The sequence below is a fragment of the Melospiza melodia genome, unplaced genomic scaffold (genome assembly GCF_035770615.1).
Source record: "Melospiza melodia melodia isolate bMelMel2 unplaced genomic scaffold, bMelMel2.pri scaffold_32, whole genome shotgun sequence".
In the NCBI taxonomy this organism is placed as follows: domain Eukaryota; kingdom Metazoa; phylum Chordata; class Aves; order Passeriformes; family Passerellidae; genus Melospiza; species Melospiza melodia.
The window spans coordinates 4,046,894-4,074,445 of record NW_026948638.1 but is presented as its reverse complement, the minus strand read 5'-3'; positions in this window follow the sequence as shown (position 1 = coordinate 4,074,445).

Genomic DNA, 27,552 nt, shown 5'->3' with positions numbered 1-27,552 from the left:
GCCATTGCGGAGAAGACTGGGGACACTGGGGCATCCTATGGATGACACTGGGGTGAATTGGAAGGGACTGGGAATAAATTCAGGTGAATTGGGAGGGACTGGGCTGTACTGGGAGGGATTGGAGGGGCACCGGGGTTGAACTGAGTTCTACTTGGGATGAACTGAGCTGTACTGGTGTTGTATTGGTATGTACTGGGGATGAACTGGGCGGTATTGGGAGGGACTGGAGAAGTTGAATGGGCTGTTCCCGCCTCCAACGTATCCCATTTGCCGAGACTCCCGCCCATCATCACCCAAAGCCAATCAGCGCCAGAGATGGGAGACTCGGGGATGGTGCCTACGGTAGCCACAACTCCCGTCATGCCCCGCGGCCCGATTGAGTCCCATTGGAGCTGGGACTACAACGCCCGTCATGCCCCGCGCTCCACAGAATGCTGGGATCCGCCACCCCTTTGTCCCTTAAGTGTCCCCCAGACCCTCCAGGATCCCTCAGTGCCCCCTCAGTGCCTGTTCGGGATGCCCCAAAAGTGTTCCCAGATCTCCTGAGTGCTCCTGACCCTACAGATGCCCGGTACAGACACTTGTGGGAATTCCGCTCCTCCCCCGTGGCCCCAGAGCCCCTCAGAACACAGTCGGGTGCCTAAAACTCCTGCCGTGCCCCGTGCCCTAAAGAGTCCGCTTAGAGCTTCCCGAGCTCCCCGAAGTTTTCCCGAATGTTTATGTTCCCCCGTGGACCTCAAGTCTTGGCTCGGACACAGAAGTGTCCCCCAGGACCATTCCCGGACCCCCAAACAAAGTGTTGGAGCCACTTCCGGGACTATGGCTCCCATCATGCTCCGCAGCGCACGTCCTGTGCCATTCTACCCGGGACTTCATCTCGGGTCATGCCCCGTGCTTCCCACCGAGAGCTATTGCAGCTGCACCTCGAACTCTTGTGATGCTCCGCAGCCTCGTTAAACAGTATTAGACCCGCGCCTACAACTCCCATCACCCCCCGCACCCCAGAGAAGCCAATCAGGGCCCCCCAAGGGCCAGCCCGGACCCCGAAGGGCCACAAATTCCCCTCCCTGACCTCCGAGGGCCCCCCTGGACCTCCAAGTGCTGTCCTGGACCCTGAACTGTCCCCCGGAATCCCTGAGTGCCCCTCCAAGTGCCCACCTGGCTCCCCCAAGTGTCCTCTAGACCCTCAAGTTCTGTCTGAATTCCCTCCCCAGACCCAGAACTGCCCCAAATGTGCCCCAGAAAGTTCTCCAGGAACCCCAAAGCGGCCCCTTTAACCCTGTCTGTGAAAATGATAAAAAGATGACAAAAAGATTTTAAATGGTAACAATTAGCATGAAGAAGGAGAAATCAATAGCCACACTGGTCAATGAAGTAATGAAGGTAATTGTGTTACTTAGAACCAATGACCAATATATTTTTTGCTTGCTAAAAAGTTATGGATTTTTAATATAAACATTCAAATTTGGTAATACAAATGTAGAATAATTCTTTACTAAATAAGAAAAATAATTATAATTTTATTAATTCAGTAAATTTTTTTTTAGGGGAAATGCATAATTATTTTTATGTTTGGGATGTCAGTCTGTACGAGGTCCAAAGATCCCTCCTCTGCCTCACAGCTGCCATCAAGGACAGAGATTGGAGCCCTCCCCAAGGACTGAGACCCTTCAAATTCTAACCCAGGGGTTCTGGCCTGCCTGGAGCCAGATATCTGCCATGGGAAGTGGGATGTTTCCTATATGAACCAGTCCTGAAACAACGGGCCCCGCTCACTGCTGGCACCAGTTTGTGCTATTCAGAACTGGACTGTCTGTACCTGTTCCCAATGGATTTATTCTCCACTGTTCCCTCCATGTGCCATCCTGCTCCCCTCCTGGCGGTAGATTATAAAAGAGCCCTGAGTTAACCAAAGGCTTTGAGACTCTCCCCGACGTGACCAGATGGATCTATTGGCCAGACCACGAGGATTTCATCTCTCTGTTGGCAGCTATTCCCCCCCTCCTTTTCTCTGTCTCTCTATCCTTTATCTTCTTTCTAATCCTTGTGTTGCATCTGCTGTGGGCACTCAATAAAAGGTGCATTTATTTTGGTTAATACTGAAAGTGTCCTGCAGTGTGTCTTTGCACCCTGAGATCAGTGAAACGAACCATTGTGACCCCCCTTGTACCAGGGGATGGTGACACAGCCTGATGGGGTTGCTGCCCACAGTGTGTGAACGTGATCTTCTTGGTGGCAACTGCACTGGTTCATCTGCTCTTGCTTTCTGGTCTGCCTATCCCAGAATTACCTTTGCCATCTGCTTTTCTTATATTGTCGTTCTCTGTAGTTCCTTCAATAGTCAGCCCTTCTTAAGTTCACTCTTGGAATAGAGGATTATCACCTCCCCATCACAGAGAGTGCATTTGAATGCACTTGAATGCATTTTGCCTGCATTCAAAGTATGGTCCCTGTTTTTGATTTACTGTGGAATCTCTGTTTGTATTTTCTACCTCTGTTGAGGCTGAGATTGAAGGTACTTGAGATGATATTTTGCGTTCAGATTCAGGTGGTTTTTGTTTCTTATCAGTGACACAGCTTCACAACCATGAGTTCTGCAGCCTTTAAGATAAGACACAAAATGGCTCCCTATCTCTTGTTACAAGGCCTGGATGGTTCCAAGGAGACCATGGTGATACTGGGGATCCAAGGAGACCGTGGTGACACCATGGAAACTCATGGAACCATGGGCATTGTGATACAGCAGGGCTTCATGGAATCAAGGAGTCAATTGTGACTCTACCAAACCTCATGGAACCAAGGGCCCATTGTGACACTGGAGAACTTCAGGGAACCAAGAGTCTCTTGTGACAGAGTGGAAGGTGCTCATGAAACCATAGAAACCATTTTGAAACTTCAAGGCCTGATGGAACCAAAGGGTCATTCTGGCACTTCTGAGCCTTGGAAGCAAAGGGACCACAGTGACACAGTGGGTGTCTGTGGAACCAAGGGGCCATGGTGACATTGTGGAGTGTCATTGAACCAACTGTCCATGGTGACACTGCAGGGCCTGATGGAATCATGGGCACCATTGTGACACTACAGGGTGTCATGGAAGCAAGGGGCCATTGTCAAACTCTGGGGCCTCTTGGGATCCAAGGGCTGTTGTGATACCATGGAAATTATGGCAACTGTGGCACCATGAAACCAAGGAGACCATTGTGACCCTACAGGACCCCATGGAACTAAGGATTCATGGAACAGTGCAGGACACATGGAACCGAGGGGCCATTGTGAAGCTGTAGGACCAAAAGAGCCCATTGTGACACTGTGGGCCCTCATGGATCCAAAGGTCTATTTTGACATTGCAGGGCCTCCTGGAATCCTGGAGACCACTGTGAAACTTTGGGGCCTTGTTGAATTAAGTGGAACCAATGAGACCCCATAGAGCCAAGGGTCCATTGTGGCCCTGTGGTACCAAGGTGTCGTGGGTTGACCCAGGCCAAATGCCAGGCATCCATGTGGGCTGCTCACTCACTCCCCTCTGCAGCTGGACAAACTGAATTTAATAAAGGGTTTGTAGGTTGAGATAAGGACTGGGCGAGATCACTCATCAAATACTGTCCTGGAAAAAACAGGCTTAGCTTAGAGATATGAAATTCACTTATTACTAACAAAGTCAGAGCAGGAAAAGGGGAAATAAAATAAGCCCCTCAGCTCCCTCATTCCAGCTCTGCCTCCCACCCCAGCAGTGCAGGGAGACAGGGAATGGGGGTTATGGTCAGTTCATCACCCATGGCTTCTGCCCCTGCTCAGGGAGAGGAGTGGTTCCCCTGCTGCACGTGGGTGCCTCCCAAGAGAGACAGTTCTGCAGGAGCTTCTCCCATGTAAGACCATTTCAGGGGCAGCAGCCCTCTGCAAACTGCTGCAGTGTGAGTCCATGCCAGAGACAACAGTCCTTCCCAAACTGCTGCGGCATGGGTCACTCTTCCAGGGGGTGCATTCCTCCAGGGCCAGGCTGCTCCAGCCTGGGAGCAGGGCCCCTCTCTCCATGGCTCTCCTGCTGGGTGCCTGGCTCTCCAGTGCCTGGAGCACCTCCTGACCCTCATTCTGCACTGACCTCGATGTCTGCAGAGTTGTTCTTCTCACATGTTCTCCCTCTGCTCTCCTCTGACTGGAGTTAAAACTGTGCCACAATCTCTATTTTGATTTATTTTTAAATCTGTTATCGCAGTGGCATTGCCACCATTTGTAACTGGCCCAGCCTTTGCCAGCAGCAGGTCCATCTTTGAAGCCACCAGGAATTGGCTGTTCCAGACATGGCGGAAGCTTCCAGCAGCTTCTCACAGGAGCCTTCCCTGTGCCCCCCTGTGAAATACAAAGCTGTGTTTCGTGTCAGGTACAAACAGGCAACATGTGTATTTGTGATTGTAATATGTGTGGAAACCGACCATGGGACAGTAATAAAGACAAATTCTAATAATTACTGAGGAAAGTAAAGCATGGAAGAAGGCCTTTGAACCTATCTTTTGTTCATAATGAAGCCCTAAAGCAGATAGCCTTCTAGAAGTAATGGGTTAAAACATGGAATGTGAGGCCTGTAAAGCAGGGCCTAGCACTAGAGCACACGGAGAAAGCACAGCACTAGGAAAACAGAGCAACAAATTAGATAAGGGGTAGAGCATCATGACAGGGGAAGAGATAGGTATAGGAGAAACTAATGGACTAAGCAGGTTTAGAGCCAGCAATGTCGAAACGATCCTAAGGGTTTTGCCAAACCACGGGATCTAAGCCAAACACACCGGGAATTGACCAAATTAGGAAATGAGTTCAAAAGTTTAAAGAGGAAGACTCATCGGAAAGACCCCGTCTATGATGAAGGCAACAGGAACGACCACCTGAAAATTCCCCAAAAGAGATGTCTCCACCTGCGCTCCGCCCACGCTCCGCCTACACCACGCCCCATATGAATATGCATGATTATGTACCTGATCTGATGTAATCCTATACCCAAAATTGTATATAAGGCTTGCTTTTGCTATGTGAACTCAGAAATCCATTTTGTGATTTCTCCGACGCGTCGTTAATAAAAATACCTCCTGCTTAATTGACTTAAGCTGAGTCTGATTAGGCAGTCACTCTGCCTGTTTGGGGCAAAATTCGGCATCATTTCTGGCGAGCCAGGTAGGAGGTATGGCACCAGACAGGAGATCCAAGCCTTAAGGGTCCTCTCCCGAGCCGGGTCCGGGGCCGGGGTCTTCTGGGCGCCCCTGACGGCTTTTCGTCGGGAGAAGCTCCTTCCCTGGACCAGTGCTCTCGGATGGACGCTGGCTGCATCTCCTGCTCAATTAAGAGGTATTTTAATTGCCTATTGGCTTTAAGAGGTATTTGAATTGTTTGTTGGTTTTGGGATAAAGCGCTTTGTTTGGAAAACGAGGGTCAGACGTGACCGCTCGCAGGGTAAGCCGGAGGGACGCCTCGGTAAAAATCCCTGATTATACGGGTTAAAGTCCCGTAAATACGGGTTAAAGTCCCGTAGATGCAGGTTAAAGTCCTGCTACTGGGTTAGAGTCCCAGAAATAGAGATGCAGGTTAAAGTCCTGCTACTGGGTTAGAGTCCCAGAAATAGAGATGCAGGTTAAAGTCCTGCTACTGGGTTAGAGTCCCAGCATTTGGTTTTGTGAACGTAATTGAAAAAAAAAAAAAAAAAAAAAAAAAAAAAAAAAAAAAAAAAAAAAAGAAAGAAAAAAAATAAAGCAAGGTAAAGAGAAAACGCAGGTTAAAGTCCTGCTGGAAGGAGTATTTGTTTATCTTGGTATCTTTGGTCTGTTTTTACTGTGTGAGCAACTGTTTTCAATATTGTATTTAATGTTATAATACTGTGGATTAAGGGTTGAAAACTAAGATTGCTTTTTGAGAGGTCTGTCAGCCGGTGATCCTTTTGCGTCTGTTCTATGTGTCCGTTGTAAAATCTTATAGGGGACGCTTTTATTACTTTCTATGTAAACAGATTGGAAATGTATGTGCATGAACTTGGGAACCCGGTATTTCACGGTCTATCGGCGACCTCTTGTGACCAAACCCGGTAAAACAGCCTGTTCTGACATGAGACCGTAAGGTAGGAACCTCTCACCGTACGGGTGTGTGTGTGGAGTGAGTGAGACGCAGCATCGCTGCGAAACGAGAGCGGAGTTCCGATCCGCATTTCCTGGACGAAGCGAATGGAAATTGTGTGAACGAAGTGTTAAGGTATATTGGCATATAGTACTTGTGGAAAAGAGCACGAATACAGAGAATAGCCATGGGAAGCCAACAGAGTAAAGATATAAATATGAAAACCCCTTTAGGATGTATCCTAAGACACTGGAAGGACCTGGGAGGGATTCCAGGGGGAAACATAAGTAAAAAGACACTTTTTAAGTATTGTACACAATGGTGGCCCCTGTACCGTCTTGATGACGGAGAAAAATGGCCACCAGAGGGAACAACTAATTATAACACTATTTTGCAACTAATACTCCTCCTCCGCCGGCTCAATAAATGGGATGAAATAATGTACGCAGACATGTTCTTCGCCCTAAGGAATAAACCTGAGTGGCAAAAAGAATGTGAAATTAACGTAGCCCCTCAGGATCCCCTAGTACTAGCCCTGGAAAGGGATAAGAAGGGTCCAAAGCCCAAGGAACGTTGCTGTGATGCATGTAGTGGAAATGAGAAAAAGAAGGGTGTGGGACCTACCTGTTTTTATTGTCATAAAAAGGGGCACCTGCAAAGAAATTGCAAAAAGAAACAGCAAGATGAGAAAACTTCTCAGGAGAGTCAGAAAGGGCAAGGGTTTTGTCTAACGAAAAAGATCGAATTACACCTAGAAGAGCCCTTGATAATAAAGCTAAGAGTAGGTCCTCAGAGTGAAGAATTTGTATTTTTAGTAAATACAGGAGTTTCTCGGTCAACAGTGACAAAATTACCCCAGGGATGTGAAGTGAGTTGTGAGCAAGTTTCAGTAGTCGGAATTACAGGAGAAGCTTTCCCTGTTCCTATAATAAAAGGGGTGAAAATTGAAACAAATAACAAATTTGGAGTAAATGATTTATTGTTGGTACCAGAAGCCGAGGAGAATATGCTAGGCAGAGATCTAATAGTAGCCCTAAATTTACAGATAAAACCCTGTGAAGGAAAACTTGAAATTTATTCTTTACCTAAAGAAGATGATCTAGAAATTGATGACATGGGTTGGCTTTCAGGTGAAGTAGAAAAGTTTAGAGTGAAGGAGTCTAGTCCCTTTAGTCCCTCCTGGTCGGCGCAAGCTTGTGGATTTTAAAAGGGCGAAAAGGGGACTATTTATACAGACTCCAAACATGCTTTTAGTGTAGTACATACTTTTAGAGAAATTTAGAAGGAAAGGAGACTTATAAACACTCAAAGGAAGGGGTTAATATATGAGGGGATAGTTTATATAAAGGAACACCAGAGGGGGGAGGGATATTAAAGTCAGAGAAATAATTTGGCTAATAAAGAAACAAAAAGCAACCTTAAGAAAGAGAGAGATTGAAATCATGACCTCACAAAAAAAAAAAAAATAGAAATTCAGCAAGAGACTCTTTCCCTTCCGCTAGTAGAATTGGCAGCTATAAGGAAATTAGGAGCAACATTTAAGGAGGAGAAGTGAGTTTTTTTTTTTCCTGATGATAGAACTATGATGCCAGAGCCAGTGGCACACTAAATCTTAGATAACTTGTATAGACGGACATATTGAGAAACAAGAGCCTTTGTGATCATTTTTTTAAAATTTTTTGGATGTATGAAGATATTTGAAATTTAAAAAAAAAAAAAAAAAAAAAAAAAAAAAAAAGGCAAATTACCCAGGGGTGTCTCACCTGTTAAAAGGTAAATAAGAAAGTGCTTAAGAGCCCTCCCTCTGGAGAATGCAAAACAGCCTAGCGGCTATTTCAAAAAAAATCCAGGTTGATTTTGTAGATTTGTTTAAAGTAGGTCGGTGGAAATATTTGTTATTTATAGTAGATCAATTAACTCAGTGGGATAAAGCACAGTTTAAACAGTACTTTTGATTAATACGGGAGCAACTTTTTCAGTTTTAAATCAGGAATTGGTACCTAAAAGTGATGGATTTATACAATTTGTGGGAGCAACAGGCCAACCAGAAAAGCCTTACTTTCTGAAACCCATTAAATACAGTATTAGGAAACAGATGAAATTCATCCGTTCTTATATTTACCAAATTCACCAAAGCCCCTATTGAGAAGAAACCTATTGGAGAACTTAAGAGCCATAATAAAATTCAATAAGGACAAATTGGAATTTCAAGTAAACGAGGAACAACTGATTACAGCTCTAAGCCTAACAATCAGTTGTGTGGAACCTTTACCTGAGAATCACAATTATTACAATTTCAAGCAAATCCCGAGCGAGACTTACCCATTAGTCTGAGCTAAAACAGCTGTTAATTTAGCAGTAACCTAGCACTCGCTCTTTGGAGTTTTAAAGGAATAGAGAATAGAGAGAGAAACGGAGCAAAATGCAGACAAAAAGTCAAGGCTGATACCTAACGGGGGGGGGGGGCTGAAGTAGAAGGGGGCTCTGATGGGGAACCTGGTGAAGAAAGTTCGGATGCCATGGGAGTTACCTGGCGTGCTGCCAAGGCTTCTGGGAAAGCTGCCAAGGCCTTGGGGAAAGCTCCTTATCAGTCTCTTCTTCTTACTTCTCACTCCTTTAGCTAACAGGCCCACCGCTAGCCCCTTTCGCAATCCCCCCTGAAATCAAATAAGCAGCACCGATTGTTGTTGAACTTAAAATTGGGGCAGAATCAGTGGTAAGAAAACAATACCCTCTGAAGATAGGAGAAAGAAGGGGATTGAGCCCATAATCAAAAGGTTTTTAGAACTGGGGTTATTGATAGAATGCGAATCGGATTTTAATACACCAATCCTGCCAGTAAAGAAACCTAATGGAACATATAGGCTCGTTCAGGATCTGAGGACAGTAAACGAAATAACCAAGACATTACACCCGGTGGTTGCTAATCCATACACGCTTTTAACTAGGCTAAAGGATAGCCTGGCCTGGTTCACCGTATTAGATTTGAAAGACGCATTCTTCTGCCTTCCCTTAGCCCCCGAGAGTCAAAGGATTTTTGCCTTTGAGTGGGAATCAGTAGATAGGGGGAGGAAGACCCAACTTACCTGGACACGGTTGCCCCAAGGCTGGTCTAACTCGCCCACGATCTTTGGGAATCAGTTAGCCAAAGAATTAGAACAATGGGAAGGGCCGCCGGGAGATGGCGCCCTCCTGCAGTACGTAGACGACCTCCTAATAGCGACAGTGACGGAGGAAGAATGCATTGAATGGACTATTTCCTTGTTGAATTTCCTGGGTTTAAGTGGATATCGAGTCTCTCAACAGAAAGCACAACTGGTGCAAAAGGAAGTGGTGTACCTGGGATACGAAATCTCCAGAGGACAGCGATCCCTGGGAGCAGCCAGGAAAGAGGCCATCTGCCAGATGCCCAAACCAGAGACGGTGAGAGATCTGCGCGCCTTTCTGGGGATGACAGGTTGGTGTCGGCTATGGATCTACCAGTATGGGATACTCGCTAAACCATTGTATGATTTGCTAAAGGAAACCAAGAATATCCTAGTTTGGACTCCCGAGGCGGAAGGGGCCTTTAAGAGGCTGAAGCGGGAGCTGATGAGAACACCAGCCTTAGGTCTCCCAGATGTGTCAAAACCATTCTGGCTATTTTCCCATGAGCGGCAAGGGATGGCCCTAGGAGTACTAGCACAGCAGCTGGGACCACACAAGAGAGCTGTGGCCTACTTCTCCAAGCGATTGGATGAAGTAAGTAAAGGATGGCCAGGCTGTCTGAGGGCAGTGGCCGCAGTGATAATTAACATAGAAGAGGCCAGGAAGCTTACGCTGGGCCAAAAGGTGACTGTGTTAGTATCCCACACTGTGTCAGCTGTGCTGGAACAGAAAGGCAACCATTGGTTGTCGCCTTCCAGATTCTTAAAATATCAGGCCATCCTGGCTGAATCAGATGATGTAACCATTCAGGTAACTAATATTGTGAACCCAGCTTCATTCTTAGAAGGAAGAGCCCCAGCAGAACCCATCGAACATGACTGTCTGGAAACAATTGAAGCCGTCTACTCCAGTTGCCCAGATCTCAAAGAAGAGTCGTTCGAAGTCGCGGACAACTGGTTTTCAGATGGCAGCAGCTTCGTGAAGCAAGGAGTAAGAATGGCTGGCTATGCAGTCACCACTACAGAGAGGGTAATTGAGTCAAACCCCCTGCCTGCAGGGACTTCAGCTCAAAAGGCAGAGCTGATAGCTCTGACCCGAGCCCTGGAATTAGCAGAGAACATGCAAATTAATATATGGACAGACTCTAAATATGCCTTTTCTGTTGTACATGCTCATGGAGCCATCTGGAAAGAAAGAGGACTGTTGACTACACAAGGAAAAACAGTCAAACATGCAGAAGAGGTTCTGCGACTGCTGGAGGCGGTCCAACTCCCAACACAGGTGGCCATAATGCATTGTAAGGGGCATTTGAAAGGCAATACTATTCCAGAAATAGGGAACAGGAAGGCAGATACAGAAGCTAAATTGGCGGCCACAAGAAATAGGGAAGCGGAAATAGCGGCCCTAATACCAGGGGAGCTGGATATCAATATCCAGCCAGATTACCAAGAATCAGATCATAGGTGGATTCAAAGGAATAAGGGCAAAATACTAGAAAATGGTTGGGGTCGATTAGAAACAGGACAGTTAGTGATACCAGGAAACGTGATGTGGCAGTTTGTGAAGGCAGAACATGAGAAGGCCCATTGGGGCCTAGATTCGCTTTACCAATATTTGCAGACCAGAATAGCAGGACCAAAATTATTTACTACTATAAAACACGTTACGTCCCAGTGTGAACGGTGTCTGAAGAACAACCCGAATACAGGAACCAAAGTACACCAAGGAGCCATAAAACCGAGGTAAATTCCCAGGTGAGGTATGGAAAATTGATTTTTCTGAACTCCCAAGAAAAGGGGGGTTTCGGTACTTGTTGGTATTAACTGACACATTTTCTGGGTGGCCTGAAGCATTCCCCTGTAGGACAAATAAGGAAAGAGAGGTAACTAGAGTACTGTTGAATGAAATTATTCCACGGTTTGGGGTACCGAAGAGCATTTCTTCGGATCGAGGTACACATTTCTGTGCAAAAGTAGTGAGAGCAATAAGCAAAGCATTACAAATCAAATGGCAATTGCACACGCCCTACCGTCCACAGGCCAGTGGGCAAGTGGAAAAGATGAATCATCTTATCAAACAACAAATTGCTAAAATATGCCAAGAGACTAATTTGCAGTGGTATCAAGCTTTGCCTATTGCTCTGCTGAGACTGAGAGTCAAGCCAAGATCGAAGGAAAAATTAAGTCCTTTTGAAATTCTGTATGGTAGACCTTATGCTATGCAAGCTGTAAATGGGGATGTCATAGACCAGATCAGTAATCAATACATTTACGATTATGTAATTGCGGTGGGGAAACAGTTTGATAAGAATACTACTGTGATGATCGAGCACCAACCTAAGCAACCTGATTGTAAACTGCATCCGTTTAACCCCGGTGATTGGGTGTATGTTAAGAATCTTTTAGGAAAACCCCTGCAAGAAAAGTGGGAGGGACCTTTCCAAGTGCTGCTGACTACCTTCACCGTGGTTCGGAGTCGACGTCCCTGGATTCCCGGTTGGCTCGTGATCCGCGGATGCACCACGCCCACGCCGGAGTGAAGGTCAAGCAGAAAGGGCTAGATGATGATAAAGAGGACTCGGAGAGGGAGCTAAGGGAACGAGCTTTCCTCATTCCCTTAGAGCCTCTGCCGGGCGTTACGTTACGAGATCCCCGCTCCCAGCGGCGGCAGTTTAGCCACATTAAGATAGATGTGACCCTGATGAAACCCAACTTTGCCAAGCACATTGTGTGGGACTAACTAGATTTCTTTGCAGAGGTTGTGATACTAGACCTCCAATGTTATGAGTGTAGCTACAAAGAAGCAAGGAAAAACGACCACTATTTGGCCTTAAAGAAATTCGCCAACAGACCCATTTTAGAAGCTAGGGAATTGTTTGAAGCTTCCGAACAAATTGTATTAAGGTACACCGCTGGTTACCAAATTAGACCCTTAGAGATTTAGACACTAAACTAAAAAAAAGGTTATTTTACGGGTAGAACAAATTCACATCAAACAATGAGAGGCACAAAGGGTGTCTGCAACTCGAATGATTACACGGGGAAAACCATTTTCCTCCTAATTCTGTTGTTGGCTATGGGCAAACCATTGACCTCATGTGCTGCTGATGTGATTGTTACCCCTGAAAGACCTGTGGTTGGGGTGATGCAGGATATGGATATTAACCTTACTTGTATTGTTACGAATAACCAGAGCAAAAGAGCTGAGAAAATCAGGGTTACCTGGGGAGGAAATGCCGCCGAAGGTAAAGTGGTGACTTATTGGAATGAGGATGAACAGCATGGAAACTCTACCTTATGTCTGAAAAAGGTAAGCCAATCAGACATGGGAAGATATTGGTGCAACGTGACAATTGGTCAGGAGCAGAAACAGGGAATGGTTAAACTGAGGGTTGTTCCTTGGAGATTTGGAAATAGACAAGATCCAGAGTCTATCGAAGTAGTCCCGTATAAACAGGTGCGGGATAAATGGGCAGGTCATCGGGGAAAAATGAACTGTGAGTTCACATTTAAACCAACTTGTACAGGAGAACATCAGGTGAAATGGTGGAAAAAGGAATATAGAAATTGGAGATTCATTGATTCGGGTTATTGGTGGGGGAGCAAAGGACAAGGCAGAGTATGGTTAGATGTCGGGACATCGAAACAAAGCGAGGGAACATATCTTTGTTTGCTGATGTGCGGAATTGAGGGAAGCTATGGATTAAGGGTGTGGTCTAGTCGAGTGAGACGAGAGCTACAGTTCAATCGAACGGAGGAACAAGAAAATTTGATAGTAGGATTGGTGAGAGATTTTGGGAAAATGCAGAATGTAACCAAGATTACAGCCTGTCTCCCCTTGCCACAAGCTGCAGGAGAACCCATTCCATGGGGGATTATTCCAATTCCAGATCCGCCTATTATTCAAAATCTAACTCAGACATGTTACCCGCAAATCAGGGAGAAACTTAAGAAGAAGACCATGAAAGAATGGTCCACTGTACCGAAGCCTTCAGATGTGTGGCAGTGTAGAGCGGATGGAGGGAGATTCGAACCGAAGCCAGGATTATATGGAGGGTTAAATAACTATGGATGGTGTTATGACGTACAACACAAGGAGATAGATGTGAAGGTGACAGAACAGGAATGGGTATGTCAGAATTCAACTTCAACCGCTTCCTTGTGGGATAATTGGGAAACTGTTTGGGGACAGAGTTTATTAGAACACTATACCTATTTAGGGGAGGTAGAGTGGTGCGTGCAGTGGACCGGGAGTAAAAACGCCACTTCCTTTGAAGTAAGCAATTTCCAAACTTCTAGGAGAGAATGGCAAGAACTAAGGGAAGGTAGGGAGTATTGGAACTGTTCGAAGCTGATCACTTGTGATACTCCAGAAGACCAAATTAGTATAGCCCCAGTGAGAGTTTTAGTGAAATGGGGATGTGAGTGCCGTAAGCTGAACCATACAATAGCTGAGAAGACTTTCCAAACTCCTGTCCAAAAGGTATCTTGTATGACTACAACTATCCGAAGTCCAGGGAAATTGGTCTGGGTACTAGGACATGGCCAGTGGACAACCCATCTGCCGTTAGATGGACCAGTGACTCAAATTACTCTGGGGATCCCTACACTCTGTCCTTTCTGGAAGAAAGAATCTCTATATAGGCCAGATAATATTCCAGTAAAACAAGGGAAGACCAGAGTAATGAAGAAAAGGGAAGACATAGACAGATGGCATGCCCCTAGTACTGGAGTTAAACTTGGCTGGGCATTAGAATCGTTGTTTGCACCAATAGCTTCCTATCGAAACAGGGAAATGCTGTATAACCTTTTGGGCCAGACTGAACGGTTGGCTGCAGCAACTAAGAAAGGATTTAAAGATTTTAACCTACAATTGCAGGCTACCTCAAAAATGACAGTGCAGAATAGGATGACTTTGGACCTGCTGTTGTTAAAAGAGCATGGAGTTTGTGGTTACCTAAGTGGCAGAATTGACCATTGCTGCATCCATATTCCAAATGTCACCAAAGAAGTTGAAAAGGATATCTCTGAGTTGCGATGCGTGCAACAAGAGGCAGGAACTCAGAGAGATGAGTCTGAACACAATTGGATTGAGGGATTGTTTAACTCATGGGGGTTGAATATCTCGGGTTGGCTGTCGTCATTAATTCAATATGTGTTAATGTTTGGAATTGTGATTCTGTTAGTTTGGTGTTTTTACAAATGTTTGTTGAGTTTGATACAGAAAGAAGTGGTTCACACCAGGATGATTATCAAGGCTTTAACTCGACCCCGGATCGGTGATGGGGACCCCTAGTGGCACCCTATAGGATTACAACTTGACGAAAGAATTCGTAAGTTACAAGAAAAAGGGGGGAAATGAAGCCCTAAAGCAGATAGCCTTCTAGAAGTAATGGGTTAAAACATGGAATGTGAGGCCTGTAAAGCAGGGCCTAGCACTAGAGCACACGGAGAAAGCACAGCACTAGGAAAACAGAGCAACAAATTAGATAAGGGGTAGAGCATCATGACAGGGGAAGAGATAGGTATAGGAGAAACTAATGGACTAAGCAGGTTTAGAGCCAGCAATGTCGAAACGATCCTAAGGGTTTTGCCAAACCACGGGATCTAAGCCAAACACACCGGGAATTGACCAAATTAGGAAATGAGTTCAAAAGTTTAAAGAGGAAGACTCATCGGAAAGACCCCGTCTATGATGAAGGCAACAGGAACGACCACCTGAAAATTCCCCAAAAGAGATGTCTCCACCTGCGCTCCGCCCACGCTCCGCCTACACCACGCCCCATATGAATATGCATGATTATGTACCTGATCTGATGTAATCCTATACCCAAAATTGTATATAAGGCTTGCTTTTGCTATGTGAACTCAGAAATCCATTTTGTGATTTCTCCGACGCGTCGTTAATAAAAATACCTCCTGCTTAATTGACTTAAGCTGAGTCTGATTAGGCAGTCACTCTGCCTGTTTGGGGCAAAATTCGGCATCAATAATTACCATTTATAAGTCTTAAGTTCATTTAGGAGCATTTGAATTAAAGCATTAAAGATGTTGCTTTTTGACAGGAACTTTCTGCTTTTAGCTAAGCCTGAAAGAGTTTTGCAATAATAACCTTTTGAAGTACAATTTTAGAATATTGCTTGTAGTAAGGATCTTTGAAACTATAGCTTTATAATATATAAAAGGAAACATGCGTATCTCACACCTTAACAAAACAGGGAAAAGCAGCATGAGAAAGGAAAATGAACATCAACTCAAGGATTTACAGTTTCGACCAATGGAAGCTGGACATCACGGTTATGAGAGTTATAGTCCTTGCAATTAAAAGGTGGACCCACATCTGGAGAGCTGGACCTCACCATCTGGGAGACTTCTTCCATTTTTGGAAGCTGGACTCCCACGATCTGGGATATTCCTTTTCTGGAAACATCATAAGGAAAACTAAATCACAATAGTGTATAGAATTTTGACATAAAAATTGGGAAATAGAAACTGCTGATGAGTAAAAAGTGGAATAGAAACTGCTGAGAAAACTTATGAGTACTGTAATAAGTAGCAATACGTTTGTTCATTAATACCTAGATAATTTAAACTATAAAAACAATAGCTAAACAGCTATAACCGCTTGTTTAGCAGGATATAATATGTACCTATGTGCAGTCACATATGGTGCCAATCTTTAACTTCACAAGAATTGCTTTGTTTGCAAATTCCACCCTATAGGTATAGGATACCCTATGCAACTAGATATCGCCACATATGGTAACAATCTTTAACCTCGCAAGAATTACTTGGCTTGTAGAATTTCGCCTTATACATATGCCTTAAAAGGAAAGCAGCCAAAGAAGAAGACTTGGGGCCTCCATCCCACGACCACCAGAATGCAGAAAAAGACCCCCTAGCAACCGGAGGAGCAAGCACAGAAGACAGACCACGTCATCCAGGAATCTGAGAGAAGAAGACAATAAAAAGCGAACTTTAAGGGGGGGAAAGTGCACGCCTAAGAGGAGCGGAGACTCCTGGCCTCCCAGCGCTGAACCTTGCTTACTCTCGCTTGCATAATAATAAAGATAATTATAAGATTCTTAAATTTAGTGAATACTTTTATCACAAGTACCCCTCTAAATACCTGTAAGACTCAACTATTGGTGTGAAGTTGGAGGGAAAACTTCCCCCACTGTACCCAGCGCTGTATTGCTCATACTTTACCATATTAATTAATAAATTGATTGCTGCTTGAATATTGGCCTAGTCAAGCTTCTTATTTATAACACAGTGATCAGTGGATGCTTGAGAAGTCTCTGTACCTCATGCCCTGGGAATGCTTGGGAGCGGTTGGAGGGGGTTGTCCTAGTCCCTGTCACCCCAGGCCATTCCCCAGGGGATCTCCATCATTCTCACCCCAGGGAATTCCTGGAGGGTCTCCCTCCCTCTCACCACTGTGCCAGGGGGTGCTGACGGCAGTCTCTGTCCCTCTCAGCCCAGGAGATGCTCGGAGGTCTCTGTCCCCTCACCCTGGGGGATGCTCGGCAGGTCTCCATCCCTCTGGCCTCAGGCAATGCCTGTGCAGGGCTGGGGACCAGGGACTCTGTGTCCCTCTCACCGCTGAGGGTGCTCAGGGCTGGGGGGGCTCTCCGACCTTCTCACACCTGCGGAGGCCGGGGGGGTCTCTGTCCCTCTCAGCCCTGCTGTGACCCCACCCAAACATCATCGGGGTCAGAGGGACAGAGACACCCCCAAACCCCCAGAAGGGCTGAACCTTGGATTTGATTTGGGGCTGAGGATTTAGGAAGGGGCTGGAATTGTGGCTGGATTGGAGTTGGGGCTGAGATTTGGATTAGAGCTGGGATGGGGGTAAATGCTAGACATGGGATTGGCTTTAGGGCTGGGGTTGGGATTGGGTCTGGGGCTAGACAAGTTTGGAATTGGGATGTGATTAAATACAGAACTGTGAGTGTGTCTAAACATGGAGTGAGATTGAGATCAGGATCAGGGTCAGGTTTGGGACTGAGCTCACCCAGAGCCGGACAGGGGGGATGTCACTGCAGGATGTCCCTGGCATCATCCCAGCCCTCCTCAGGCACCTCCAAACATGGGGGGCAGCTGGGTGCTCCACGATCCAGGTGCTCCCACACTGCCCCTAAATATCAGGTGAGCATTCCCTGAGGGCAGCCCTGACTGTGACCCTTGGGGCTCTGGGATCAGCCCTCACATCCCTGTGGGAGCAGCTGCAGATGGGATGAGAGATTTCCCTCCACTCTTTTTCCTTTGGAAGGGTGAAGCCCAGCTGCTCTTTTCTTCTGGTGCCTCTTCCTCTCCTCAGCTGAGGATGTCAAACTCCCCAGAAGCAGCAAAATCCTCATTCCCTGTTTGCTTGTGGCTGCAGCCTGGAATATTGACTGAGAACAAAGAACTTTCTGACAGCCCTGCTGAATGAAATGGGAGGACATTTGTGAGAAAACGAAGAAATTGTATTTTGATAGGAAATGAAAGGTGCAAAATTATTTCTTTCTGTCCCATTCATTTTCAGTCAGTTCTGGTCTGTTTTCCGAGTGCCACCTTCTCAGCTGATTGTGTTTGTGCCCTCCTTTCTCTCCTGCCTCTCTTTCCCTGCTCTGTTTCTCTCTGAGGGTCTCCCTTGAGCCAGGGCAGCTGCCACCAAAGACCCTGTCATGATTTAATTCCCAATCCGCGAGCTACAACAGCCATGGGTGAAGTTATGAAGGCTGGCAGTGAAATGTCACTGTAAGATCCTGCTCCACTTGGCTCTTGGCACCTTCTTAAGTGCTTTGCCTTCAAGGGCAGGAACATCTTTACCTGGCCGGGAACTGGAATTCCAGCCCCTGGCAGTGTGTGCTATGGATGCCAGAGGGGCATTCCCGAAACTCCCAGGGTGCTGCTCCTGCCGTGCCTCCCAAGGAGCTGTGCAGGGCCAGGGGACAAGGTCCAGCAGCTCTGTGGGCTCCCGGAGCACACAGCAAAGGTGGCTTTGCCGGGCATTTTCCAGCACCTTCCCCGCTGGAAGTAGAGGGAAGAAATGGAAGCGAGTCCCCAACATAATCCTGGAAGGATTGGGCTGGGAAAGGACCCCGCCCATGGGTTAAGATTTCGCAAGGGAGAGACGCCTCTGCCCCAGTGAAGGAGCGAATGAGACCATGGGAACGAAAGCTCCGGATCTACTCGAACTTGGATTGAACTGAACGAGACACGGGAAGGAGAGAGGAAGAGAAAGAAATCGGAAAGAACTCCCAGAGGGACAGAAAGAAATTGGAAAATGGTCTCAGAGAAAAGAAAGAAATAGAAAAGGCTCCAGCCCGGACTCCGCAGCTCCCAGGAACACCCGCAGGGAGCAGCGCCTTTCAAAATTCCAGCCAATCAGAGGACGCGGTAAACAATTTTCAGCCAACCAGAGCTTTTCTCTCCGATGACTCACCGGTTGCCAGGCGGGCCCGCAGAGCCCGGCGGCCCCGGAGCGGAATTTGGGGCTCGGGCCGGGGGGACGGATCCGCCCCGGGGGGTCCCCGAGCCCCTGCCCAGCCCTGGGGCCGATCGGGGGCTCCCCCACCCAGCAGCCGGTGCTGCGGGGCCGCGGGGCAGAGCGGTGGGAAAGGGGGGTCCGGGCTGGGAGCGGAGGAAATGCGGCAGGAAGAGGAGGAACAGGAGCAGGAGGGGGAGAATCGCGGCGCTCGCAGCGCCCGCACGCCGAGCCTGCAGCACCCCCTGCCCCGGGAGCAGCGCCCCCAGCCCCGAGCCGCAGGGGAGGGCGGAGGCCGAGCTCGCCCCGGCTCCAGCCAGGGGTCTCCGGGAGGATTTTTCTGGAGAGTGTTCGGAGCCGGCAGATCCCGGACTCGAGCCCCGGATATCCCCGGGCTCCCCAAGAGGAGCTTTCTCGGGGGGAGAGCAGCCGCGATCGCCCCTCGGGAGGGTCCCGGGGGTCCACGTGGGGATGGCCCGGTGCCGACGGGGTGGGACATTGGTTTTGGGGATCCCCGTGAGAGCCGGGGCTGTAAAACGGGGGACCCCCGGGGCGGGGAGAGGGGAAGGGGCGATACCGGAGCTGGGGGACCCCCGGCAGCCCGGAGATGAGGCGGGGACGGGACCCCCTAACCCTGAGAGGGGTGTCCTGGGGTGACTTCATGATGCTCGGACCCCATCGGTCTGTTTAGCCCAGAAATGAGTTCTGCACCTTTAAGGCTGGTTCTGAGAGCGAAGGGGAGGAGAAAGAAGCTGCAGTTTGTTTTCAGAAACTGCACTCACTCCTCCACATTCCAGCTGCTGGATGGACAGAGAGCAGGACAGAGCTCTCCTTTGCTTTTAGTTAGTTTTTAGCTCGCTGAGGCAGAGAAGTTCCCTGGACTGTGGTTTTTCTTTTTCTTTGGAGCTGTTTAAATCTGCTCTGCACTGAACAGCCAGAACACCGGCACCTCGCACCTGTGGCCCACCTGGCTGAGCCTGGGCCAGCATTTCCAGTGCTGGAGGGACTGAAAAGAGACTGATAAGAGACTGATAAGACACTGAGTGCACGGAGCTACAACCCAAGGAGGGACTTTCGGAGTTTGTCATCTATTTTGGAGCAGCAGGAGATTTTATTGCTTAATATTGTTCAATTTTTGTGCTGGTGAATTCTTTGCCTGTAGAATAAAGTTTTTTTCCACTTTTCTCCCCGGAAATATTTTCCCGGACTGGCTGAGGGTGGGGCTGCTGAATCTGCATTCTAGAGGAAACTCCTTTTGGAGGGTTTCAACCGATTTTGCCCTAAACAAGGACAGGGTGGTGGAAAGAAAGGGGAACCCCAAGTGGCTGGATTGAGAGGAGGCTGGAGAGGGGGACCTTGGGACCCCAGAACCTCCCAAAATCCAAAAGCAGGACCCTGGAGAGGGGGGATCCCCAGGACCCATGGGATCCCCACCAGCCCTGAGATGGGGGACCAACCATAACCCAAGAGGGATGAGACTGGAAATGGGAAACTCCTGGTAGGTTTTGTGATTCACTCTTGATTTTTGGACATCAGGTGACTTCTAGAAAAGGACATGGGTGGGAGGAATCCCCAACGCAAGGCATTCACAGCTTGTTTTTCCCCAAACCAGGATTTTCCCTAAACCTTCCCACCGTAACATTCTCCCTGTCCCGCTCTGGGTGAGCTCAGTCACAAACCTGACCCTGACCCTGGTCTCAGTCTCACTCCCTGTTTAGACACACTCACAGTTCTGTATTTAATCTCATCCCAGTGCCAGAATTGTCTAGCCCCAGACCCAATCCCAACCCCAGCCTAAAGCCAATCCCATGTCCAGCCTTAACCCCAAGCCCAGCTCTAATCCGAATCTCAGCCCCAACTCCAATCCCAGCCCCAATTCCAGCCCCTTCCTAAATCCTCAGCCCCAAACCAAATCCCAGGTTCAGCCCTTCTGGGGCTTTGGGGGTGTCTCTGTCCCTCTGAGCCCGATGATGTTTGGGTGGGGTCACAGCAGGGCTGAGAGGGACAGAGACCCCCCGGCCTCCGCAGGTGTGAGAAGGTCGGAGAGCCCCCCCAGGCCCGAGCACCCTCAGCGGTGAGAGGGACACAGAGCCCCTGGTCCCCAGCCCTGCACAGGCATTGCCTGAGACCAGAGGGATGGAGACCCCTCCGAGCATCCCCCAGGGTGAGGGGACAGAGACCCCCGAGCATCCCCTGGGCTGAGAGGGACAGAGACTGCCCTGAGCACCCCCTGGCACAGGGGTGAGAGGGAGGGAGACCCCCCAGGCATTGCCAGGGGTGAGAATAATGGAGACTCCCTGGGGAATGGCCTGAGGTGACAGGGACAGGGACATACCTGGGGGAATGCCCTGGGGTGACAGGGACAGGGACAACCCCCCCAAACCCCTGCCAAGCATCCCTCAGGGCGAGAGGCACAGAGACCCCTCGAGCATCCCCTGGGCACTGGACAAAATAATTTGGCAGAAATCAAACTTGACTCTGCATAAATCACTTTGATGAATATTTGATTTTCCCACAAGTCAGATGTGATGAAAATGCAAACGAATCCCAAACATTAATAAACTGACTGTACAAGCAATTTTTGACAATTCCAAGTTCCACTGGTTCCTGCACAGCTCCAGCTCAGCTGCTAGCACATTCTGATAAAAGTGTGAATTCAGCCCAAGACAGATATCATTAAAAGGAAAGGAAACTCTTTGTAGCTGTCACAAAGGCGACAGGGATGAAGAGAAAAATGATTCTCACATTTCGCAAAGCACTCAAGCCTGGGAATTCAGGAGTTATTTGGGAATTTAGCTACTTGAGCTGAGCTTCTTGTAGGACTTTTAGCAGCCTTGTGTTCCTCACCATGGGGTGGGTGAATGAACCTTGTCAGTCTCGCTGGTATCATTTGCTCCCTTTCCTCCAGTGATTTGAAAAAACATTTCAAGGAAGGATGTCACAGACATTTTTTCATAAAATCCTCTCTTTTAGGATTTGTCCTTTCTGGGAAGCTGAGGCCCCAGAAGAAAAATGCAAACAATAATTATCTGCTGATTTGGAATATAACAGGAGCATCTGTGATTGGTCTTCTGTGAGTGTTTGGATTTGCTGACCACTCACGGGAGAGTTGGTCCTTGCTTTCTGCTGGACACAGAACTTTGTTATTCATTCTCTTCTTTCTATTCTTAGCTTAGCAAGCCTCTGCAACTTTTCTCTTTATTCCTTTTAGTATAGTTATAATGTATTATATATCATATATCAATAAATCCAGCCTTCTGATCATGAACCAAGACTCTGGTCCACTTCTCTCACCCTGAAGACCTTCATCAGGTCGCTGTAATAGAAGGACAACAAAATATTTTCTTTACTCTCCAGGCCCACAAAGGCGATTTACCTCATCAGTTCTCCCATAAGTCACTCAGAGGAAGCTGCAGCCCAGTTTCAAAGAGTTCCTCCAGAGAGAACCACAACTTCCTCAGAGGAGGGAACCATGGTGTTGTCAAAGGCACTTGGGGTCAGAGAACAGTGCCTAAACTCACTGTGCCAAAATAATTTCACAGTCTGGTGAGTCTGGTTAAGAAAAGTGTTAGATTCCTCTGCCCCAATTAAGGTGATAATGAGACCAAACCCAAAATGAATTTTATTGAAAAGTAAATGGGATAGAAAAGGGGGGACAGGAAGGGAATGACAGGAAAAAGAGCCCTCCCCTGGGACAGGGTAAGTGTGACATTGTCCTCTGTGTGGTGGGGGTTTTACAGCTGAGCCAGTTTGGGTAAGGGGGGTGGTGTTCACCCCCTGAGCAGGGATTACCCCACTGTTTCAGGTTGCCATGCAAGATGTAACCAAATGCATGTTTTCAATCCCCACCTTCAGCAACTGCTATAAACAGGTGGGGCAGTGTTCTTTATCTCTTCCATGACTCAGCCCTGATAACACCCTTCAGGGGAGATATCTTCTGTGAATGGGTCATTGATTGTCACTGCAGGACTGATAAAATTCCATCTTCCCATTGTGGGATGCTCCGCCCAGGGGGAGGATCCAAGCATTCCTACCTGGATATAAGCTGAGGTTTTCAACACCAGGAGCAGCTTGCCTACTGGATTCCCAGAGGACAAGAGCTCCATAACCACCACTGGACCTCCAAAGGAAGACCAGGCCCTTCTGCACGATCACTGCTTCAACAGAATCACCTTCATCTCTCCAACAGGACTGCAGTCACCATTTACTGGGACAGCTGCCACCACCCTGACCAACAGGGTGTCAGGTTATATCCTGACTCTGTCAGTTTAAGGCAGTGTTTCTGTATCATTGCCTTGATCTTAGTTTTCTTTTAAATTGTAATTCTCCTTAAGATGCTCCAAAGGTTTGCCTTCAAACCAGTACAAAAGAAAATGGGCGCACCCTTTGTTTTCTTCCCAAACCAGGATTTCCCATTCCCAAACCTTGATTGGATGGAGAAGGAGGCTGTGAGGAAGACGAAGGAGCCCCGGGACACCCAGATAGGTGAGGAGGAAGTCAGTTTCTATTTCCCCCTCTCTCCTGCTCCATCTCCCAGCCCAGCACAGGCCCCGGCTGCAGGACAAATCTGCTGTCAGCCCTGTCCTGCCAGGGATGTACTGGAGGGATCTCCTTCCCCTTCCCTCTGGCATGGAGGCAAATCCCATCCTCTCCTTGTCCTTCCTTCCCCAGGGAAGAAACTGAGGATGGAGACCAGGGAAGAAAAATCTTCATGGCAGAACCTCGTGAAAGAGACCGTTTTGTGTGATTCTAGCACACAGGAATCCAACAGGGAAGAAAAACCTCAGGAATCCCCCATGAGGAGGGGCTCCAAACCCAGCCCAGGGTGCTCTGAAGAAGAAAGAGCCACCCTGAGCCAGGAAGGTGGACAGAGCTTCAGCCAGAGTTCAGAGCTGGTGGTCCATAAAAAGCTTCATGATGGGGAGAAGCCCCACAAGTGCTTGCAGTGTGGGAAGAACTTTAGGTGGAGCTCCAACCTGATCAGCCACCAGATGATCCACACTGGGGAGTGGCCTTACGAGTGTGGGGAGTGTGGGAAGGGCTTCAGCTACAGATCCAACCTTGTGACCCACCAACGTCTCCACACTGGAGAGAGGCCCTACGAGTGTCCCCAGTGTCAGAAGAGGTTTCCGAGCAGCTCCAATCTCCTCCAGCACCAGCGGATTCACACTGAGGAGAGGCCCTTCCTCTGCCCTGAGTGCGGGAAGGGCTTCAAGCACAACTCCAACCTCATCATCCACCGGCGCATCCACACTGGGGAGAGGCCCTACCAGTGTGCCACACGTGGGAAGAGGTTTCAGACAAGCTCCCATCTCCTCCTGCATGAGCGGATTCACACGGATGAGAGGCCCTTCCACTGCCCCAACTGTGGGAAGGGTTTCAAGCACAACTCCACCCTCATTACCCACCGACGCATCCACACAGGGGAGAGGCCCTACAAGTGTCCCCAGTGTGAGAAAAGCTTCACCAGTAGCTCTCACTTGACCAGACACCAACGGAGCCACCAGTAAGGGAAGCCCTGCAAATGCCAAAAATGCAGGAACAGCTTCATGCACCACTCCAGCTTCATCCCCCATTAGAGGGCCCACATTGGGAAGAACCCTGGTGATCCAGTTTCCCTGTGGTCTATGCTGGAAAAACACCTGTCCCTTTTCCTGACCTTGCCAAAGACATGATGTGGGACGGAAGAACATGAGGGTCTGGCCATGGCCGTGTCATTACATTCACTCGCACCTCAGAACATTGCCAGGGGCAGGAAAGGGACTCCCTCTCTCTCCCTGAGGAGAAGGGTGTCCTTTCCAGACAGGGGAAATTGTGGCCAGGGAGAGCCTGTTGTTGATGTATTAGTTTTCCCAGTAAACTGTTTCATTTATCCCTTCTGTTATCAATATAATTTCTTTTTCTGTTTGTTCCTTATCTCATTGTTGTTCCCAATAAATTGTTCTTATCCCAGCCCAGGATCTTTGCCTTTTGTCCTTTCCATGGGAGGCGGGAGGGCAGCGAAGGCAGCACGGTTTTAGCAGGGGCAGGAAATTGGGGAATCCCATTCCTGAACCCTGGCCCCTGGAAACCGAGCATCCCAGCTGGTCCCAGCCCTGGTGGCCATGGCAACAGCCTTGGGAGCGGGTCCCTGGCTGGGGCTGTGGGAACCTCTTCCCTCTGGTGCCCAGGGACAGGAGTGGAGGGAACGGCTGCAGCTGAGTCGGGGCAGGCTCAGGTTGGATGTCAGGAAAAAGTTTTTGCCCAGAGGCTGCTGGGGCCCTGCCCAGGCTCCCCAGGGAAGGGTCTCAGCTCCACGGCTCTCTGAGCTCCAGCAGCATTTGGGCAGCGCTGCCAGGCCCAGGCTGGCATTGTTGGGGTGTCCTGTGCAGGGCCAGCAGTTGGACTGGAGGATCCTGATGGGTCCCTCCCAGCTTAGCCAATTCTGCGGTTCTGGGATCCCGTGAGCCTGGGGATGGGGCTGCCAATGGTTGCCATGGCAACAGGCTGTGGCTGCAGGCCTGAGCTGGTGTCCATGGCAACCACCCCAGCATGGGGTCTCCATGGCGAGGCTGAGGGTCTGACCATAGCAACAGGGACCTGGTGATGGTTGCCATGGAAACTGACCATAGCAACAGGGGGTTTGTGATGGTTGCCATGGAAACTGACCATAGCAACAGGGGCCTGGTGATGGTTACCTGCTAAGGATCAGATTTGTCACAGGCCCTCAGAGGGGTTCCGTGGGGACATTCCAAGAGTCTCCAGGCTGTTCCAGAGCTGGAATGTCACAGGCACAGACAGGGGCTCCATGGAGACCTCCCAGGGCCTTCTGAGGATGGTAAAGAGCCCTGTGGTCAGATGCAGTCACAGCCATTCCATGGTGACATCCCAAGTCACCTTGGGCTGCAAAGGCACCGATCTGTCACAGGCACTCACGGGGGTCCACGGTGACATCCCAGGAGTCCCCAGGCTGCCAAAGAGCCGGGATGTCCCAGACACTCACAGGGGTTCCTGTCATGGGCACAGTGGGAGCTTCAGCAAAAAGCTTTATTTCTTTATTGGAGAAACTCCTCCTGATACATGAGGTGCAGAAAGTACACCCAACAGCCACCATGGATCCTCAAACCCTTGCAGGGCTCCTAGACTACTAAAATTCCTTCTAAGAGAGGAGACTGGGAACAGCTGGATCCAATCCCAGCCCAAGAATTTGTCAAAGGTTAATGTGTAAAGGATTGGAGAGGTGGAATTGAACTTTACCCCAATTTGTCCCACAGGATTAATGATGGAATACCAGATATATTTGTATAAATACAGCTCTGATTGATTCTGATCATGATCGGACAGAAAGATTTTAACCTGAGCTATTTACTCCACAGTTCAGGATCTTTATCAAGTATTAGAATATAGTGCTCTAGGAAGCAATTTTGAAGTCAACAGATTGGTCTATGACATCTGAGAGTTTGTTGTAGAAGTCACTGAGCAGCTACAGCATCATAGAGGAGATTTTGTGACATCACAGAGCAGGCTGTGGCACCATGGCATGGCTGGATGACATCATAGAGCTGACCGTGAGGTTCAAAGTATGTGCTGTGACATTAAAGAGTGCCAGTATGACAGCACAGAAAAGGTCTCGTGGCATCACTGAGGGGTTTGTGACATCACAAAGCTGTCTGTGACATCATAGTGTGAGGCAATAGAGCAGTCTCTGCCATCATCGAGGGTGGCTCTGTGACATCAGAGAGTGGGTTGTGACATCACTGGGTGGCTGTGTAACATCATAGAGCAGGTTGTGACATCACAGAGACTTCTGTGACATCACAAAGCAGATGTAGCACATCATAGGGTGGCATCTCATAGTTAGCTGTGTGAGATCACAGGGGCTGTGTGCCAACCCAGAGTGGGCTGTGACATCACTGGTGGCTGTGTGACATTGCAAAAGAGCTGTGTGGCATCATAGGGGCTGTGACATCACAGGGGCTGTGTGACATCACAGGGGCTGTGTGACATCACAGGGGCTGTGTGAGGTCACTGGGGAGGTCACTCTGCCCCGGTCCCCTCACAGCTCCCCCCAGAGCAGTCCAACCCTGCTCGTGCACAGCGGGTTCCCCTGTCCCCCCGGGTCCCCCCTCCCCCAGCCCCGCAGCCTCCCCCAGAGGATGTTCCATGAGATTGACCCCAGAGCCTGACACGGGGACGGGGTTCGGGGCCCTGGGGGTGGCACAGGGGGGACAGGGACCCTCCGGCAGCATCCCCATGTCCGCCAGGGCCAGAGCTTGGGCCAGGGCTCCTTCACCCTGTTATGAATGAGGCCTTGAGAGCGCTGAAGAAATCCCCAGCAAGGGAGCAGCAAAAACCAGACTGAATATTAAGGGACAGCAGCACAAAGTTCCTTGGCAAGAGTCACTCTTCTCCTGACTGGACACTTCAGGCACAACAAGGAAACAAAGCAACAACAAAACCAAACAGAATCCAAACAATCAAACCAGAAATGAGCTGAGAACTGTACCAGTGTGTGTGAGACACAAGGACAGTGAGGGCAAGGATAAAATGAATAAAGAAATAAAAGCTTGACAAAGGTCAAACTTAACAGGACTTCACTGATACCTTAACCTTAACTGATATCTTCAACTTCACAATTTAGGAAAAGAACAGCACTTAACAGAATTTAACCTCACTTACAACCAATGACTTAGAGATTTATTAGTGGAATAACATTAAACAATATTCAACTTAGCTTACAACATAGTAAACTTTGCAAAAAAAAAAAACTCATAACTTATTTGTCATGATGTAACCTTACTTACAGGCCTGACTGACTCAGCTATCCAAGGCACTACAAGCCCTCAGAGAGCAGCATTT